This window comes from Topomyia yanbarensis, chromosome 1 (genome assembly GCF_030247195.1).
Source record: "Topomyia yanbarensis strain Yona2022 chromosome 1, ASM3024719v1, whole genome shotgun sequence".
Lineage (NCBI taxonomy): Eukaryota > Metazoa > Arthropoda > Insecta > Diptera > Culicidae > Topomyia > Topomyia yanbarensis.
Window position 1 is genome coordinate 185,241,009 of NC_080670.1, and position 19,985 is coordinate 185,260,993.

The 19,985-nt window shown below is 39.3% G+C and overlaps 2 protein-coding genes across 2 annotated transcripts in view; one reads left to right on the forward strand and one right to left on the reverse strand.

Moving 5' to 3' along the window:
- LOC131684126 (pituitary homeobox homolog Ptx1) overlaps positions 1-10,966 on the reverse strand; it is a 175,133-nt gene extending 164,167 nt beyond the window's left edge. Inside the window, exon 1 of the mRNA XM_058966705.1 lies at positions 9,624-10,966. The gene's annotated coding sequence lies outside the window, so the exon portion shown is untranslated. The remainder of the gene's footprint in view (positions 1-9,623) is intronic.
- A 465-nt stretch (positions 10,967-11,431) lies between these two features.
- LOC131684148 (cytochrome P450 4c3-like) overlaps positions 11,432-19,985 on the forward strand; it is a 147,200-nt gene continuing 138,646 nt past the window's right edge. Inside the window, exon 1 of the mRNA XM_058966777.1 lies at positions 11,432-11,515. The gene's annotated coding sequence lies outside the window, so the exon portion shown is untranslated. The remainder of the gene's footprint in view (positions 11,516-19,985) is intronic.

Below are 19,985 nucleotides of genomic sequence, written 5' to 3' on the forward strand. Positions count from 1 at the left end.
ATCGCCAACTTTGACACTGGTCGTTTCATAATTCCTGCCGAAGTCTGCACGCTGGCCCTACGTATTCTTCCATCTGCTCCGGGCTGGATTTCGATCACTCGTCCACGCACCCAGCTGTTCCGCTTACCGCCGTCGGCTATGATGACGAGATCACCCACAACTATTGACTTGGTATCGTTGAACCATTTGGTGCGCCTGCAAATAGTTGGTAAGTACTCTTTGAGCCACCGAGACCAAAACAAGTCTGACTGGTGACGAATCTGATTCCAACAACCTCTGAGCGCTGCCCGATGGTCTATTGGATTCGCTACAGGTTGCTTCACTCCTGTTGAACTGCCGAGTAAAAAATGGTTCGGTGTTAACGCCTCCTGCTCTACCGACTCCAGAGGGAGATATGTTAGTGGCCTGGAGTTAACGATGCTTTCCGCTTCAGATACTAGCGTCAACAATCCTTCGTCACTCAGTTTTTTCCCGTATCGATGCATTTGAGAGCGTTTTTTACCGAGCGCACCATCCTCTCCCAGGCACCACCCATGTGCGGAGCTGAAGGAGGATTAAATAACCACTTCGTATTTGTGTTGGTAAAGGTGTCTGCAAGTCCAACAGCGATCTGCTGCCGCAATACTTTCTCGGCACCGTGGAAGTTGGTCCCGTTGTCAGAGTACACTTCCAATGGTGCTCCTCTGCGCCCGACAAATCGTCGAAAGCACATTATGCAACTCTCCGTGTTGAGACTATGCGCTACTTCAAGATGGATTGCTCTTATCGTAAGGCATGTAAATAATGCGACCCATCGCTTCTTGCTACTTCGCCCCACGGTCACAAGGATTGGTCCAAAGAAGTCAACTCCAACGTAAGAAAAAGGTCTCTCGAATGCTGACAACCTTGCTGAAGGCAGAGGTGCCATTCTCGGAATATTTGGGAGCGATTTGTAAACTTTGCAGTGTTGGCAACGTCCAACGATCTTCTTCACTGTAGTCCGAAGTTTAGCTATTTTGAATTTTTGCCTTATTTCATTTACAACTAGTTCGGAATTCGCATGAAGATACTTTCGATGATAATCGTCGATCATTAGCAACGTAACTCGGTGCTCACAAGGTAGGATGATGGGATACTTGACATCGAATCCAACGTGAGTTGCCGCTTCTATCCGGCCATCTTGGCGAAGTACACCGTTTTCGTCCATGTACGGTGAGAATTTGTAAATCCGACTTTCCTTAGGAAGCGCAATCGTTGGTTTACCTGCGAGCAATAACGCAAACTCGTCCGAGAATGAATGTTCCTGACAGATTTGCCATATAGTATTTTCTGCAACCAACAGCTCCTCTTGTCCAAGTTGGCCCAAGTTTCGACACTCTGGGGCTGCTCGTAGGTTGTGTATGTATCTCCTCACGTAAGCTACGGCTCTAAGTAGGCGGCTCCAACGTGAGAAACGGTTGAAATCGATGATTGAAACTCGCTTTGGTACTCCATGTATGTGACAAGGACGGAGCTCCTCTTCAGTCGTAAATAATCCATCTCGGCTTTGATCCGGCCATTTCTCTTCCGATTCCTCGCAGAAATTCGGTCCACAGAACCATGCACTGTCGGATGACAAACAAGCTCCATTCCGCCATTTCGTTGCCTCATCTGCGACGTTTAATTTGCTCGGCAATTTCTCCGATACGACAGGCGACATACTGTCGATATTTCCTGCCATCCGACCTGATCCATGCCAATACCGTGCTAGAGTCCGACCAAAAGAACCGTTTCTCGATACTGAACGAGTGATTGTCAGAGATGAACTTAGTTACACGAGCACCCAGGACCGCCGCTTGCAGCTCAAGGCGCGGTATTGACAGCGGCTTTAGTGGTGCTACTTTTGTCTTTGCCATCACCATAGCACAGGTTACAGCGCCGTCGGTCGTTGTAAAGCGAAAATACGCCACACAACTGCAAGCCTCTTCGCTTGCATCAACGAAGGTGTGAAGCTGTACAGAACGAATGAAACCTGAAGCAACTCCTGTAATATAACACCTCGGAATTTTTATTGTTTCAACCAGGGGCAAAAAGGCTGTCCATTTTTTCCAACGTTCGAAAGCCGGTTCGTCGATTTGGTCATCCCAGTCCACTCTGGAACGCCAAATTTGCTGAATGAGCATCTTACCATGTACCAGGTAGGCCGCCAGGAGCCCAAGAGGATCAAAAAGGCTCATGACACATCGTAGCACCTGTCGCTTAGTCGGTTTCAGACCTTGTTCGATGATCGCTGCTATGTCAGCACGCATTTCTGTCGAAAATCCAATCACGTCGTCTATGGTCATCCAGCGCATGCCAAGTACTCGCTCGGGTACTGTATCTTTGTCCATGGTGAGCTCTTTTATAGCCGTAATTGTCGTTTCTCCCAAATGTCTCACAACTTCCGACTTATTAGAGAGCCATGCACGGATTTCAAATCCGCCTTGTTTGTGGATCATTCGGACCTCCTCAGCAATGCGCTGGGCTTCCTCGATAGTATCGAAGCTGTCCAAGAAGTCATCCACGTAGTGTGATCGGATAACAGTCTCGACTGCTCTATCCTAATATTTGGAAGCGAATTCTTCGGCGTTTCTGTTCTTAACATATTGTGCCGAACAAGGTGAACAGGTGGACCCGAATGTTGCGACGTCCATCAGATAAATGTCCGGCTCTTTGTTAGGATTTTCGCGCCATAAGAAGCGCTGTGAATGGCGATCCTCAGCACGAATGCGAATTTGGTGAAACATTTCACAGATGTCACCACTTACCGCAATTGGCCGCTCCCGAAATCGAAAAAGAACTCCTACGAGTGGAGTCATTAAATCGGGCCCTTTCAGCAAAGCCGAATTTAGCGAAACACCGTCCACCTTAGCAGCCGCATCCCAGATTAATCTGATCTTGTCCGGTTTTTTTGGATTAGTCACAACTCCGAGCGGAAGATACCAAATTTTTCGCGGATCTGCATTTGATAGCTCTTCCTCGAGAGCTCGGTGCGCATATCCCTTGTGTTGGTACTGTTGGATCTGCTTGCTTACACTTTCTCGTAATATCGCATCACGCGCTAGGCGGCGTTCGAGGCATTCCAGCCGACGACGGGCCATGTGGTAACTCTCTGGGAATTCGAAGTGATCGTATCGCCAAATTAGGCCAGTCTCAAACCGACCGGAAACTCGTACGGTGCTCTCAGCTAGGATTTTTCTTGCGCGCATTTCATCAACGGACTCCAGTATCGGCCCCGCACCGGCGTCTTCCCGCCCAAAGTATGCTTTCACGATTTCATGTAAATCTTTTTCTGTTGCTTCCAGAATGTGACAGGATAGCCCAGACGACGTTGCTGCATTGGATGAACCGAAAATACACCAGCCGAGACGAGTTTTTGTTGCCACTGGTTCCCCTAGTTTCCCTTCTCTGCTTTTCAATGGCAACGAAAGATGAAGCTGATCTAAACCAATAAGTATGCCGGGGGTTGCATTAGTATAATCCGCCACTGGCAAGCCTTTCAGGTAGGGGTATTGTTGCGTCAGTGCCTTAATATCCAGTGTCTGTACTGGAAGTTTGAGTTTTGATACGGTTCTAGCCCGTGGAATCTGGAATGTTGACGCACCCGATATATTGAACGATACTGTTTGAGAGTTAACCTCGCATCGGGATACATCTCCAGTCCACGAAAGAAAAAGCTCTCCTGAAGGCCCACTTTCTCCTAACTGATCGGCGATTGACTGTTCCACGAGCGTTAACGACGACCCATCGTCTAGGAAAGCGAAGGTATTCACCGATCCATTCTTCCCTTGCAGTGTGACCGGGACTACGCGAAATAGCGTTTTGAATCCTCGCTCCCGATGAGAGTGATTCTCAGCGGAAGATGTGGGCGTAGTTCCACTTTCACATTTTGTGTGCAACAACCGATTATGTTTTAAGTCGCAACCGTCAATTCCGCATTTGGTGGTCAGCCGACATCGACTTCTTCCATGTTGATTGAGGCACGTCCGGCAAAGTTTCAGCTGGTGTACTCTTTGCCAACGACCATCCACTGTTAGGTCCAGGAACTGCTTACACTCTTTAATTCGGTGATTTAGCTGATTACATGACAGACACCCTCGCTCAGAGTTGCTCTGTTTCCCGGCAGGAAATTTGATTGCTTTATCGACGCTATGAGCGTGCACCAGAGCCTTCTCCTTTTGTTTATTTTTTCGATCCTTTTCTCGATAATCGTTAGAATCCTTAACAAAGGTAGTGACCTGACTTGCCGCCGACACCATTAGAGACATATATTCGGCAAAAGTCTTTAAAGTCACATTAGAATCCGCACGCTTATGCATGGCCCACTGTAGCTTCAACTGAGCTGGTAGCTTGTCCTCCAGTTCTTGGAGTAACGACGGATTATTTAAATGTGCCTCTTCTCCTGCTGCTGTTAAATGATCGCATAGCCCCTGAAGCTCCATTCCAAATTCGATCAATGTCTCGAGGCGTTCCAATCTAGGTATGGGTGCTTGACGAACTCGATTCAAAAGGGTCTTAATCAGGATACTGGGGCGTCCATACAGCATCCTTAAGGTTTCAATCACGTTGGGCACAGACTCGGGTAAAAGCAGTCGACTGCGTACAGACTCACGAGCGTGCCCTTTAAGGCATCGTTGCAGGCGAATTAAATTTTCTGCGTTACTGAATCCGCAGTTCTGCGTGGTGACGTTGTATTGGCTAATAAATATTGGCCAGTCTTCAGGTTTTCCGTCGAACTCTGGAAGGTCGCGTGCCATAACCCGTCGAGACGCGAGCTGCATTGACGAAGGTTCTTGAATGTCCCGAATATTTCGGATTTTTTTATAATAGCAGCATCTCTCTGAAAATTTAATCATTTTTTTCTTAATTTTTACGTTAATGGCAATACCTAATTTAAGACGTTTGTTGGTGGTGTCCAATGGGGAAAACAGATCGTAAAATGGAGAGTTAAACGGAAGCAATACCCCAGAGGCGGAATTCAAACTCGTGTTTCCCGGTTGGATATCACCAACAAAACATCTCTCTGAAGTAATTGAAATCTTCTTGAAAAGTCATGGTATCATTGAACAACATCAAAAGTCCGAATTACCCAAACCATGGCTCAATTTGGACCACCAATTTCATAGCCACATTTTGTTAAGGAAGTGAATATGAAAACAAATGTATATGAGTTTGTCGTGACTAACGGTTTACCTTTCAATAGAAGAGCCCCTTTTTGAAATTTCGGTAAAAGGAGTGTAAGCTTTCGAACGTTCATATCTTTTGTTGTACTGAATGAACTTAATCTATTTCTTCTTTTTTTTGTCGAAAAAATGTTCAGCAAGTTTGTATTACATGTTGAATTTTCCCTCTCCTAGGTTGACGGGTTTGACGGTATTGCAAACATCTTCAAGCATATTTGAGCAGACACCTGCTTTAGGATGGTTATTGCATTGCGCCTCGATAGTGGTGCATCGAGGAGACCGAGAGGGCTTATGGACCTTTTTTTATGTTTTGTGTTTTTTCATACTCTGCACCAGTCCAAACTAACAGTCAACTAAGAGCCTGTGCACACTGGCGTGGCCGATTGGCGGGTCGCCGTGGATTGACTTTTTCTGTGGGCTGTGTTTGCAGACATTGTTCAACAGCTTAACGGCAGTCTTTGTGAGCACGGCTCGCAGTGGAAGTCATTGTGTGTCGATTTATCGGTCGACCTCGGCAACGTGCACAGGCGCATTAAAAAAAAACAGTAGAACCCTATTAGTTGTGTTGTGTTGTAATAATTGTGGTTTTTGGTACTAGTGTACAGTTGTGTGCTAGCCGTGTGTCTATCTGTGTATGTGGGCGTCTGAGTATTTGTGACATGTGGACCAGGGAATGGATGCAGAACTGACTTATATGATGGAATAGTGGGTGATCCTTCTTGGGATTCGTTGGTCATTTTTTACTGGTGTTCAATTCGTGCATTCGATTCGATTCATTCGGATTGGATAAATGAAGGTACGATTGATTTACCGATGCACGTCAATAATCCATTCCCGTCCAGCATAGCATGAGAAACTTCTAACGGAGTTAATTGTCGTTAATGGTAAATATATATATATATATATATATATATATATATATATATATATATATATATATATATATATATATATATATATATATATATATATATATATATATATATATATATATATATATATATATATATATATATATATATATATATATATATATATATATATATATATATATATATATATATATATATATATATATATATATATATATATATATATATATATATATATATATATATATATATATATATATATATATATATATATATATATATATATATATATATATATATATATATATATATATATATATATATATATATATATATATATATATATATATATATATATATATATATATATATATATATATATCATTTTCTGGCATTTGGACGATTCCAAGTATTATTGCATGGTACATGTGTTGTTCAATTAATATTCAATAACAATACTAACTCTACTCTTTATTTTATTTATTTTCGATCTCATGCGTCATATTCCTCTGATGACTTCTCCGAGATAATCTAACATAAAAGGGCAACATTGCTGTCAACAATGACTATTCGCTGCCATCAGACGTCGCCAGGTTTTAGAAAAATTGAGATGTACTTTCATACTCAATTGAATCAGATAAGTAGGAACGAACTACAATGTGTAAGTAGCATATTACACATGTCTTATTTTAACATCATGCATATTTGTATTGCATATTATTTACAGGTAACACACATATCTCAACATGCAACACTTCCCATACACACGTAAACATTCACACACGCAAATATACAAATGCTCGACAGGTGACTGGGCCAAGTGCATTCACTCGTAGGATCTATCATTTCGATGATCGCCTCGATTCTACGAAACCAGTGCACAATTAAGCTGACATAAGCTAGTCTCGTCTGGTGAATGCATGTAACCTGGAAGCCCCAGACACGACAGGACGAGACGGACAGATGACGGACTGGACTCGACGGGGCCTAGTTCAGAGTTTTAGGCATTCTTCAATGCACGGCTAGCGACCTCAAAAAAAAAAAAAATGTTTGTATTACATGTTGAATTTTGTATGACTTGCATTAATAACAGAAAAAAACTGAGTTTTAAAACATTATTCGAAAACGATTAGTACCGGATTGAAAATGGTGTGGAAAAATAAATACAGGTCCGTCGCAAATTTTGCAATATCTTTCGTATTGAGCTATTTAAAAGGAACGGAACATCTACTCAAAGAACTGTATGTACAAAGAAGAAAACAGTTGCGAACTGTGCCCGAGAGGTGTACTGCGATTTAATTAGTTTATGTCATTCCGTGCTTCTATCAGAGACAATTATTTTGTTGAAAATTGACATGAACAACGAAAAAACGATTTTAACTCTTTCATGCCCATTTTTTTTCTAGTGTATGTAGGGCTTCAAAACTATTTTTCCTCGACAACGGTGGGGTTAAGAAACACGAAAAGCCTTTTTACATAAAGATAAGTGCTTCCCTTGCAGTGCTAGAAGCTGCTTATTTTTACCTTCCAATGCTCAATACAGTTTTTCTAGAATATTTAGAATTATTTCTAGCCAAAGGCAGTCTGAATTGATAAGTTTTAGCAGTTTTCAATAATATTGCAACATAACGAAGGTATATGAAAAATTCAATTTCCCTCGTCAAGGTAAACTGTCCCTGGCAGCACTGCTCCATCGGAATCCAATCAGACTAAATACAACAACTTCAGTTCTATAGCTGATCCTTATAAGTATAAGTACTTAAATGAAAGGCAATAGTCATATTTATTAGCCTTACTTATTTTTGTGAGTAAATCTTACATCAATCAAAAGTTATGGCTGTTGAAAAACGTTATTGTCAACAAACAACATGGGCAAAATATCGTATCAAAACGCGTTCGCAGTTGATTCCCGCTCATTTCATGCATAAATCGAGTCGTAAATTTTGAACTAAATATTTGTGTGAAATCAGTCGAAAAAAACTGTGCGAACGTGACAGATTCAGGAGACTATATATCAGCACTGCCACTGATTTCTTTACTTGGTTTGTTCAGTTCCGTCCTACTATCAGAGACAACATACTGATCAGAAGAATTAACTTGAAAATCTGTTATTTTCCTAATTATAATTTTTGCAGTACACGATATTCTCAAATATTAACAATAGTATTAGTTCAGTTGTAACACTCCGGTTATGTCTGATGTCACAAAGCGACACGGCAGCCACGAAAACGATACATACGCTTTACACAATTTTTACATCGCTGAGAAACAGCTCAGGGTCCGAATCGCCCCATGTCTCCTTATATTTACTCAAATTTTTCGTAGAATGTCATATCTTACACATCTCTCGTAATAATTTCTCTAGAATCTAAGATAAGAGGTTACACTTTCGAAATAAATTCAGCTACCATTTCGTTCCATTTTGAAGTTTAAAATACAGTAAAATTGAACGAAAAGTTGATATAAAAGTATTAGAACTAGGTCATTGAGTAAAAAAAGATATTTAAAAGCTGGGATCCTTTTTTTTAATATGCTGGCCAAGATGCATTCAAACGAGTAGACGTATTCCAACCAGGTAAGCCACATCGGAAAATTCATGTCTCCAAAAAGTCGGTGAAAGATAAAATGAAATCTGTAGAAATCTGTGAAATTTTAAAAAATGCCCTTAAGATTTGTTTCTGTGGAAAAGACTCTGTAACCAAAATTTGTTAAATAAATCTATGACATTGCAGATCAATCTGCGAATGTGGCAGCTCAGTTTCTGCCTACTGCAAATCTGCCAAATATTCACCCATTTGGATACATTTGCTTCTTCCGTTTCAAACTCTAACTAGAGGGCAGATTGCAATATGTTTCGTTTTCAGGAAAGAAATTGTCTTAAAATTGAGTTTTTTAACTCAATATGGGGTTACCGCAGGGTTGCTACTATTTTTCAAAGAAAATCTGGCAGTTCAATTAAAAATATCTGGCAAAATCTGGCACTTGACAGCGACCTCATAGTCATCGAAATTTGGCATATATTTTAGTTGTCGTAGAATGTGCATCAATCGATTTTTGTAAAATTTGGGACATTTTTACCCAAATTTCCAAAATGTGTATGTAGCCGCTTCCAAAACTTAAAAATCTGGCAGAATGAGAGATTTGTCTTTTTGTCTGGAAGCTGCCAAAACCTCTGGCTGTGCCAGATAAATCTGGCATAATGGCATCCCTGGGTTACCGTTGAATAAGCTAAACTAGAGTAAAACGTGTTTGATCAAATTTAAGTTAAATTTGCCTAATTTTGAGTATACGTCAAATAATAAAATTCTTTATTCAATAAAAGAACACAACTGACTCGAATCTTTCGTATTGTTTTTTACAACACTAAGTGCGAATAAATTTAAGTTAAAATAACCTATTTTCGGTTGTTTTATATTTCTGTTAAAAATGGTTGAATCCTTATCGGAAATAGGATGAAATAATTGTGGAGCTTAATATGCCTGTCTTATTATTGACGGCTATCACTTTCACGAAACGTCACCTTTAACATGTAAGCAGTGAGAACCGCAAAACGACGGCCTACTGTACTCACCTAACTTGTTTGTCCCAAAAGGAAAAATCAACCTCAGCCGCCGGACACTTCGACTCAAGTTGACCCTTGAATCGAATATAGTATCTGCACTTGGAACCTCCCCACTTAGTTATAAGCGCATTGGCCACAACAGATCACAACAAACAGTTTCCGGTTTCGCCAATGATCGGGGATTGCACAATAACACGCCGGTTCACACAGCCACTCACGGTACACTTTTTTTCCTGCCAAGTTAATACTTCAATCCACTAAACTAGCTCAATCACAATCGCCGCGGGACGACGGAGCTTGCAGGAAAAGTTAGTCGTATGTTTTGAAAATTCTAAATCACTTAAGCCCCGGTTCCACCGGTCACGATCTCACCGAGAATGACACAGTCAAACAAAAAAGAAGCACAAAAACTCATAACATACACAGTTTTCTTCCGATTCTCACTTTGGTGTTGTTTGGATGTTTTTCATTTCTTTTTTTATTTACTTGCTCAAGGTCTAGCTTCCGCCTTTCCGCTAAGATCTCCGGATGCCTGCAAGTAGCCCGCAAATCCGGGATTTAGTGCGTGAAAATCACCGCCCGTTAGTTTCGGTTTCTCTCTGTCTTTCGTTCGAGTTGACCGACCAACCGACCGACCGTCTGTCGTCAAACGGTTGCCCTTACTAGCTTTCCCCCGGCGAGTCGACGACTCCTCTTCATCAAACTTTATTGCTTAAATCCTTAATACCGAAAAGTTAATTCTCCTAAAAACTTATTATTATTTGCCTGGACTTAGTTGGCCAAGCCGCGACGATCTGAGAAGGGATTTAGTGTTCTTAGGAGGTCTAGCGCGCACACCGACACCGAAAGCCGTTCCGTAGCCAAGTGCCAGCTCGAGAGCTCCGACTTGTCAGTGGAAGGCCCCTCTTTCTGTTTTTTTTTCTTTTCTTTCTGGCTCTGCGGACGACAGCACGCGGCACAGCACACACCACCAGGTCGAAATCGAAACACACTCTCAGCAACTGCTGCGATTGCTGCTGCTGCTATCTTTGTCGCTCTCCCTCTGCGCTATCATATCCCGTATACGCAGCTAGCTGACTGACGCTTCACGTGTGCACTCATATAGACGAACGGACGCACAGACGCATCGCAGCACGGCCGGCAGAGCAGATCGCAAACCGACACGGCACTCCGGCTGACACGGGCTTTCTCGACCGCGACCACCGCGTTCGGAGAGCAATCCCGCTGGTTTAACTTTTGGAACCTCTCAAGGTAGGAGATCTTTTTCCGGTGCGACACTAGGAAGTTCACAAAAGAAACGGAGTTCACACAGATTGGACCAACAATCAAATGCGATTTAAACCAGCAAGCTCTACGTAATTCATCTGTTTGGTTTTTACCGTTTTCACTCACCGGATTGTGCTCTGGCCTGGCCGCGATTTCAGCCTAATCCTATTGACGCAGAGACTGGCCGATACTTTCTACAATAGAGCAGGAAGGAAACTTGGAAACCTTTGAGATATAATTCTGTTCCTTTCTCACCAATGGCGTTCGGCCTACTATGTTGCTATTAGTGCGCACGCAAACAGCTGAAAATGGAACTTCTCTCTCCGAATTCGAACGGACGTGATTCAAGAAAATTTCTCCCGTGTTGAAACGTATATCCATTCTTTCGGCTGTGCATGTGTGCGTTATTAAATTCTCACCCTCTCTTGATCATTCTCAAACATGCGGTCATGATAGGACATGCATGTGTGCAATACACATGAAACAGTTATTTTCCTATGCGGGATGAAAATTTCTGTGAATGATGGTAATACACGTTGGGCTACTGTTGGTGCTTACTCTGGCGTGTTATTGTTGGTTGCCTCTGTCGGATACCGACGCTCAACAGGTTCACATACAGTAACTGTTCGATGGAGGTGCGTGGTGTTGGACGTTTTTTAAGGAGATCCGATGTCCGCACTGTTAGTGTTTTATAATTTTAGCGGTGTTCATCTATTATCTATTATCTATAAGAAATCTCAGAAATTTTGCTCATTAGAAATCTCACCTAAGCTTCAGTTAACGTGATAGATTCAAGTCTTGCGTGCTTTTTGAAAAGAGCCGATAAGCATACTGCCAAAATTCACTTTGACTGCAAATTCCATACAAACCGTTAACATTTAATGGAAGAGAAAAGTTTTCCCTTTCGTCTACTACTGTGGTCCATTTTCAGCGAGAAATGGTTTGTCCGGAATGTACCCTCAAAGTGTGGTCATTGGCCCTATTAAAAAATTATTGTGTTCAGGGCAAGATTCAGGGAGTTTATATTCTGTTGATTATTAGAAACTAGGAATTTGGAATTAAACAAAGTACTGTTGTTTTCGATTCCATTCCTCGAGAAGAGTGAATTTATGAAATCATTTGTGACTTGATTAATTGTTTAATGTTTTATTGGAATTGTTGGACCTCTTGAAATTGCTTCTTTATTTTAACAAACAATAATATTCGCGTTTGTCTCATCAGTCGTTCCACACATACCACCAAATCTCAATCATCACAAAGTTATTGAACTTTTTGTGTTAAAAACTCATTTGTCTTAAAATACCTCTAACTCAAAAATTATACTTTGTATTTCAAATATTTTAGGTCCATTGGGAAGGTGAAAATTTTTCCATTGAATGATGCCCTCACATGTTTCAGCTAATGAGTATAAGTAAGCTTTTCAAAGTAATTTATTGAAAATTGAACAATTTTAACCGATTTTTCGTTCATTGTTAACCTCATCATTTTAATAATCCAGATTGTTAGCCTTGAAGAGCTGCATAATTCGTTCTTTGACATGATACACTTACCTTTTCTTATTTTCATGAGTTATTTAACTTGGATATTTTTATCTCATTTTCACTAATACCAGCTCTAATTGAAAAAGTATGGCACTTATTGTACTTTTTTTTCTTTTTATTCGAAAGCCAGGAAAATTTTACAGAGAAAAATGTATTAATACCTTTCAGTTAAGTTAATTTAGTATTCTTTTAGAAGTAAATTAGTTTAAAGTTAGTGCTATTTTTAGCATTTTCGTTAATTTTCGCAAAATAGTAAATAATAAACATAACCATTATTATCATGGAAATAATGCATCTCAGCAAGTTCTACATTTCTTTCTTTGACTCCATTCAATTATCTCTTTCGGTTTCGATGCAAAATCGTTTTTATTATATTGTTTCATATGTAAAAATAACGATTTCGAACCCACTACATTTGTGGCGAGGTCGTGCTGTGTTAACTATTAAATAGCAGCAAAATGAAAAGAGATATAGACAATATGTCAAATAAAAAGTTATAAAGAACATTAAGGGGCATCAAATGAACAATAGTAACGATAAATTTTATTGATTAATAATTAGAATAATTAAAAAACTCTCCAAAAAACACAATTTTTGAGTTATTTCGTTAGTAAAAAATCATTTAGTACACTTAACTAAAAGATATTTGTACATACACTGATAGGACATTTTCTCAACTTTCCAATGAAACCTTGTAAATAACAATATAAAGCAAATTTATTAGATTAGAGTCTTTTAAGCACTTGCAAGTCGGTTACAGGAAAAGTATAGTAATGAAATTACAAAGAAATGAGAAGAGATAGGAATATGACGTCCAAGAGCAAATCATGAATCGTCCTAAAACCTAACTTTTGGATAATGGATATTGCTATAATCATACTTCATTATTTCGAGAAAATTAGCAAAAACCTCCTCAAAAACACTAACTTTTAACTACTTTTCAGCTGAAAGGTCATTAAAACTAATTATTATAAAGATATGAGAACACCATTCAATAGGAAATTTTCTCACCTTTCGAATGGAACTAAAAGATTTTAAATACAAAGTATACTTTTAAAATTAGAGGTATTTTAAGACATATAAGTTTTTTACACAAAAAGTTCAATAACTCTGTAACGGTTGAGATTTGATGGTATGTGTAGAACAATTTTTTTCTCCAAATATGGTAGTCTATCACCCCCCCCCCCCCCCCCCCGAGAGGTTCTTAACCATGAACCAAACACCCTGTATGCCAGGCTGGAAATTTTTAGACGATTTTTAATTGATTTTCAAAGAAAATGTAAACCTATCGTTATTTGGTATTATCGGTCCAATTTGATAATAGTTTTAGTCACAGTTTCTCAATTCACCTTGACAAAAATAGAGGTCAAGGTCTTTATTTTTATTTTCCATCAACGCTGAAAAAGTCCGACTACGAACCTATAATGTCAGCTGTTATATAATTAATAAATTATTTAGGCCTACCGCATTTGGGCCTCGACGAGACCGATTGTTCGTTTTTTTACAATAAATAAAAAACAACTATATTAAATTTTTGGTCTCGTTCAGGCGCAGCTTGCTGCTGCGTGTTGAGATCCTTTTTCTAGGGGGCAAAATGTCAGCTGTTGCGGAAAACAATACGCACAGTATATTACCAATTGGTCGGTGTTAAGTCAGACCGGACCAAGTCGCAAAACATAAAAAAATGAGATAATTATAGCACTGGATAAAGAATTTCTTCGTCTACATTCCACTTTTACCAGATTTGAAATACGAAACAATAAACAAGAATTATGGTAAAAATTATTTTCCAATTATAATGTAATGGATGCTGCGATTCAAACTTTAAACGCGTTTTTCTCGAAATCAATGCACTGTCAGTTAGTCCGGTCTGACCTAACACCGACCAATTGTCCTATGCACTCAAAATCGGCTGCGAAGTCTGTCGTACACGACCATGTCGTCATCGATGATACTGTACAGAATCTAGCCATCTGAAGCATTTCCTTGCTTTTTGCTCTTATGGATCACGAGTGTGAACCCATTGTCTTTTGCATTAATTGCGCTGGCTGGTGATTTGCAGGTGCTGGACGCAGCTAGTCCAGTTGTCACTATTGCCTGAGCAGCAGTCACTGACCCGTAGGAATATATCATTGATATATGTAAAACGTTGTCTGTGGAGTCGCTTCAACCGCAATCTCCCCACTAGTTACCTCTAAAATAGTTTCGTCGTTTCATTACTTGTATTCACATAGATTGTCTGAAAGTGAATGAAGTCCCGTTCGAACAGATGTTTTGATTCGGATGAGATTATAGCAAGAGCGAACCTTTTTTTTATCTAACTATGGCCCTGTCACAATCAGAATTTCGTTATCAGTCATTTTATGTGGTGGTCAAGTCGGCTACCATATACTGAAGAGTTTGAATTGAAACGTTACACCCAACTTATTAAAGTAGGAATTTTTCGTTCAATCAATGAATGTTGTGGGTATTAGCTCAATTTTAAAGGTCAGAACTTAGTTCGTGATGCTGAAAGTCATAAAAAACGCGGAAGAGATAGAAATATTCCCTAAACTATGCTCTCATGCTCCATAGAATAATTAAAAATCTCTGAAAAAGCGTTTTTGATCTTTACAATATCAAAATTTAGATTTTCTAAAATATTGAACACACAACATTAAAATTCGCCAATTTACTCCGTAAATAAAATCTTATGGGAGCTGCTTGAATTCGTACCACCACGTAATTCGAACCTCCAGTAGTTTATCAGCCATGTCGATACCTCGAAAGAGAGAAAATCAAAGAGATCCTATTTTCTCTATTAGGAGCGGCTCAAAATAGTATCTGTCCCGGAACGGGCGGTTTATCGGCGAAATGCGTTGTGTCTTCAGCTATATCCAAGATAGCAGCCTCATTATGAGGCTAGATTTTGCAGCTCTGGTAAGGTAACATGCCAAATAAACAATCAAACAACACCGAACAACGTAATTTTAGATGCAATTTAACTTTGAATAAAATTAGAGCAACGTTGTCTTCTCATACGACACTTTTTTCTGGGCATATTAGATCATAAAACGCGCCTGGCTTACCCCTGCTCGTAGATTGATCCAAACTCCGAGCTAGACTATACAGTAGAGTGACAAGAAAAAATTACCCCCCATTAGGCCACCCCTGAATCGATTCCCAGTCCCATCAGGGGCATTTGCTTCAAATTTGAGCCACATCGAATAATTTTAACTACCAAACCAACGTGTTCGAAGTTTGTATGGGATTTTCGTCAAAGGTGACTAACATGCGTTCTCATCACTAGGTGACACTGTAGACATCAGTTTATCGCTGGAAGTGAAATAACTTTGTCAAAGATTTTAATTCAATCCAACTTCCTGAGGAGAAGTTATTAAACTTTTTATGAAGCGTTGTCTGAGTCAGCTTTGCATGGGGCCTAACAGCACACGATGGTGAATCAGTAGTCGATTCTCACGAACTATTTTTTATGAAATAATGGTTGGATTTGGCTCAATGGTATATTTGAAAGAATTTGAGAACAAATTATGAGTCATCTTTTGACTAGAAACTTTTAGTTCTACGTTTCACCACATAAAGGGCGCAAACACTAACTTTTCAACGAAAAGAGATAGAGATTTTGTGTCTTCTACAAAGTTTTAGAACAAACCTTTTCCAGTAATTGTTGTAAGCATATCCATATTCTAAATCTCTTCCTTTAAAAGTTTGTGTTGGCTCCCTTTATGCATGTACTAAAATAGTTCTAAAACTACTATTCAGTTAAACCAAACCATTGTTTTGCAAAAAAAAAATAAATAAAGTTCGTGGGAATCGACTACTGATTCCCCACCATATGCTGACTCAGACATCACTTTATTTAAATTTAATAGCTTCTTCTAAGTAAGTTGGATTGATTTGAAATCTTCGACAAAGTTGTAGGCAATAAAAATATCTTTCACTTTCCGTGTTAAACTGATGCATACAGTTGCTCCGGTAGCTAGACTTGCCCGATTTGATTCAAATTTGGAGCCGAGACTCCTGATGGGACTAGGAATCGACTCAGGGATGGTCCGTTTGAGATTTCGAGAATTGGTTTTTTATTGGGCAGTCTAATGCAGGTATTTGGTACCATTACCTAGAATCGTGGGTTTAATGGGCTTCAAGATGATATCGTTAAAAGATTCGACTAGGTGTTTATCCCATAACAAGTACTTAAAATGGTTGACTTTCACTTTCTAGATTTTATTGAATCTTATAAAAATAAAATAGAATATAATAGAATAGAATAGATTTTATCTTACAATTAAATACAATAAATAAGTTAAATTTTAAAATTAATTTGGCAATTTTTGTTCAAAGGGGGGAGTAAAGGAAAATTTCAAAATCGAATTTGTATTTTTGATGCCAAATGACTTTAAACTGCATGAAACGTCGAGATTTGATGTAAACTCGAAAAAAAAATTTGACGAAGATTGACTTTTTTGGATTTTTTTGTTCAAAGGGAACCTAGCTACCCTAGCTAGATCTGATATGTTTGCTATAATTGCTCAGAGCAAAAGGATTGTTCTTCCCTTTTAAATGCTTCCGAAAGGTGACCGAGTAATTCGCGGAAGAGAAAGTAAACAAAGAGAGACTCTCTTTTGCAGATTGGATTTATTGAAAAAAAAAAATCATTAGTTGGAGGTGCTAAGTGAGTTTGGGCTTGTGTTCCCTTTTGTCTGGTTCCATCATGCAAGCAATTCAGGAATAGAACGTTTAAAATCATAATCAAGATGGCTTTACCCTGTACATCCTGGTCACTTTGCTGAGTTTGACGATGTTACAAGATCTCCTGGTAACGATGGTACGATGACAAAATCGAGGTATAGCTACCCGGTATCGTTACTAAATCGAAGTCTGTTCAACATACCGTGTCACAAAAAAATGCCCAACAAATCCCGTCCAACCTGACGTGACGTACTGAAATACAAGTTACAATCATCGCTCAGACCACGCTTTGTATGTATCAAACTCAGATCACCACATGGTAGTGCTACACATAGACGGTCCAGCGCAGGTACTTCTAAGAACAGTTTATCAACAGCAATCAATACTAGTACACAATTTCAACCAACGCACACTAAGAAAAGCAAAGGAAAAACTGCAATAAAATCAAATAATGTTTGTGCTCACTAAACATATTCATCCACATAAAGTGATTCTTAGTTGGCAAAAGCCGAAGTAATCTAGCGGGATTTGGTTCATTTTATGTACAATAGTGGTATGTAGTTGAGGTCTTGGAGTAGTTTAGTCTAAAATCAGTTTTTCTATGAAATAACTGTTACGACTTTGAATACAATTGAAAAAAATTAACAGGAAATAATTATTCACATAGAAAAACATCAGGTGAATTCAATCAAAATTGTTAAAATATAATCTTACTAGTCGGCTTCGTTTCCCTTGCTACATATTCATTTGCTCCATCGAATTTCTGCTTTTAGCGTCTATCATCGAGTTTTGTACAGCCGAGCACTCATCAAACAAAGTTTTTATCGAGATCTCAGTATAAGTGGCGTTTGTTTTGCTAATACTCGGGAAATAATTCGCTGAAAATCAATCATTTATTGTCACTTTACTGAAAAATCAGTTGAAAATTTTTACTGACTATTTTATTTAAGCAAATGTTATTACTTATGTGAAAAATTATAGCAAAGGTTCACCAAGTCCATCTATAGTCCAATATCGAATAATTGGAAAACATAGAAAGGGAATTCAGTACAAAGCGGGCATTACAAACTAGCGTGTTTGATGGCTCATATACTGACCTCATTTGATTCCGGAGACTTCTCCAATAGAAATCACATTCATTTGTTCAACTTTTTCGACGAGCAATGGAGTTGTTGAATATTAGGAGAATTTTACATTTGCTTCTAATGTACAACGGTTACCTAACCAGTGGAATGAAATGCGTCCAGTACCTCCTAAACAACAGCCAGCAGCATCAGCAGCGAAAAAGCATACGACTAAGAACACGAATACAAAATCATAATCGTTAGGCGCTTGAAGCAAACATCGAACCGTGTTACAACGTGCTGACATGGACGGATACGATAAAAAAGGAAACGGATTGAGCCGTGTTCAATAAATACAAAGAAATAAATTATAAATACAAAGAAATAAATACTAATATAGCGATCCGGCCGAGTTAGCAGGATCAGTGGACCCTCGTAGAAACCATTTTTCGTGTCATTACGCTTATCACATTTTTTATGGGAGTCTAGAAAAATCAATTGTTTTCAAATTCCTTCTTTCAATCATGAGTTGTTCTTTTCAATTTTTACAAAACTGAGACTGCATGGCATTCGCATGGTGATTTTTGGACCGATAACACGTTCTATCCAGCTCGTGCAGTGTTGCACTACAAAGTACAATTCTTTATGGATTATTTTAAATATTTTATATGCAAAAGTACATTTTCCCATTACATTATATTGCCGAATTATTGGCTCTCCTATCACACTGCACTGGGCAATAGGTACGTGCAAAAATGACTTCCCCTAACAACGACTCGCCTCAAGGTGAAATTTATGTCGAAATAAAATCAACTTCCCAAATGAAGTTATACCAGACTCTAATCTAGACTACCAACTCATGAAGAAACACTCAAAATGTTATGGTAAGGTGTGTACTAGATCTATTGAAGTAGTGTAGCGATAGCATGGTCCCTTCAGTTCTGCCACTCTAGACGAACCAATCTTATTATCTTGCCCTCTTTAAATCTCGTAAAGTTAGTAGTAGTTATTTATTGGTGGTTGCTAGGCTAGTTGCTGCATGCATTCGTTATTGTTTACGAGCAAAATGTATAGCCGTTTTCACCTATGCAACAGCATCTCATTGATATTTCGGGCCACATAACTACATTGTCAGAACTATTAATATCGGAACTTGTATAGTAGCTGCTATCGAGTATACAACACAGAAAAGGTAGATTTTTCGAGTTCGGACGGAACGACAATCGGACTTTATAGAAATATCGAAAATTCGCGCTGATAAGGTAAACAGTTTGAAGCTGGCAAATGATAATGCTGGCTATGCTACGTCTTTTGCGTAGGAGTATGCAGTATATGTACCAGCAATCCAGGTAGAAATAAGTGGAGTTGTTCCCCATTGGAGTTTGAATCGCGAGGATCTGCTGGAACACGGGGTTTAAAGGCTGATACTGGACTGCAAACAGTTAATGGGAAGGTGACATGGCCTTTACCGGGGGACTTGCTCCGGATCTGCTCTGCCTAAATATCTTTTCTTTGGCAAGGCTCGTCGAACTGTTCGACTGGGGCACACAGCCTCCCATTGTAGCGATAAGGTTCGTTGTGGGAAATGTGGTGAGAATCATGTGGATTATTCCTGTGCAATGGGTGTTGAAAAGTGTCTCTACTGTGAGGAAAGCTCATACGATCTTCCCACATGTCCCGCGTACAAACAGCGCAAGAAGCAACTGAAGCGGTCCCTTTAGGGAGTGATTTAAGTGATCTTTTGCCGAAATGCTAGAGAGCTACATCACCGACCACCACGAATATTTATACTATCTTGTCTGGTGACACCA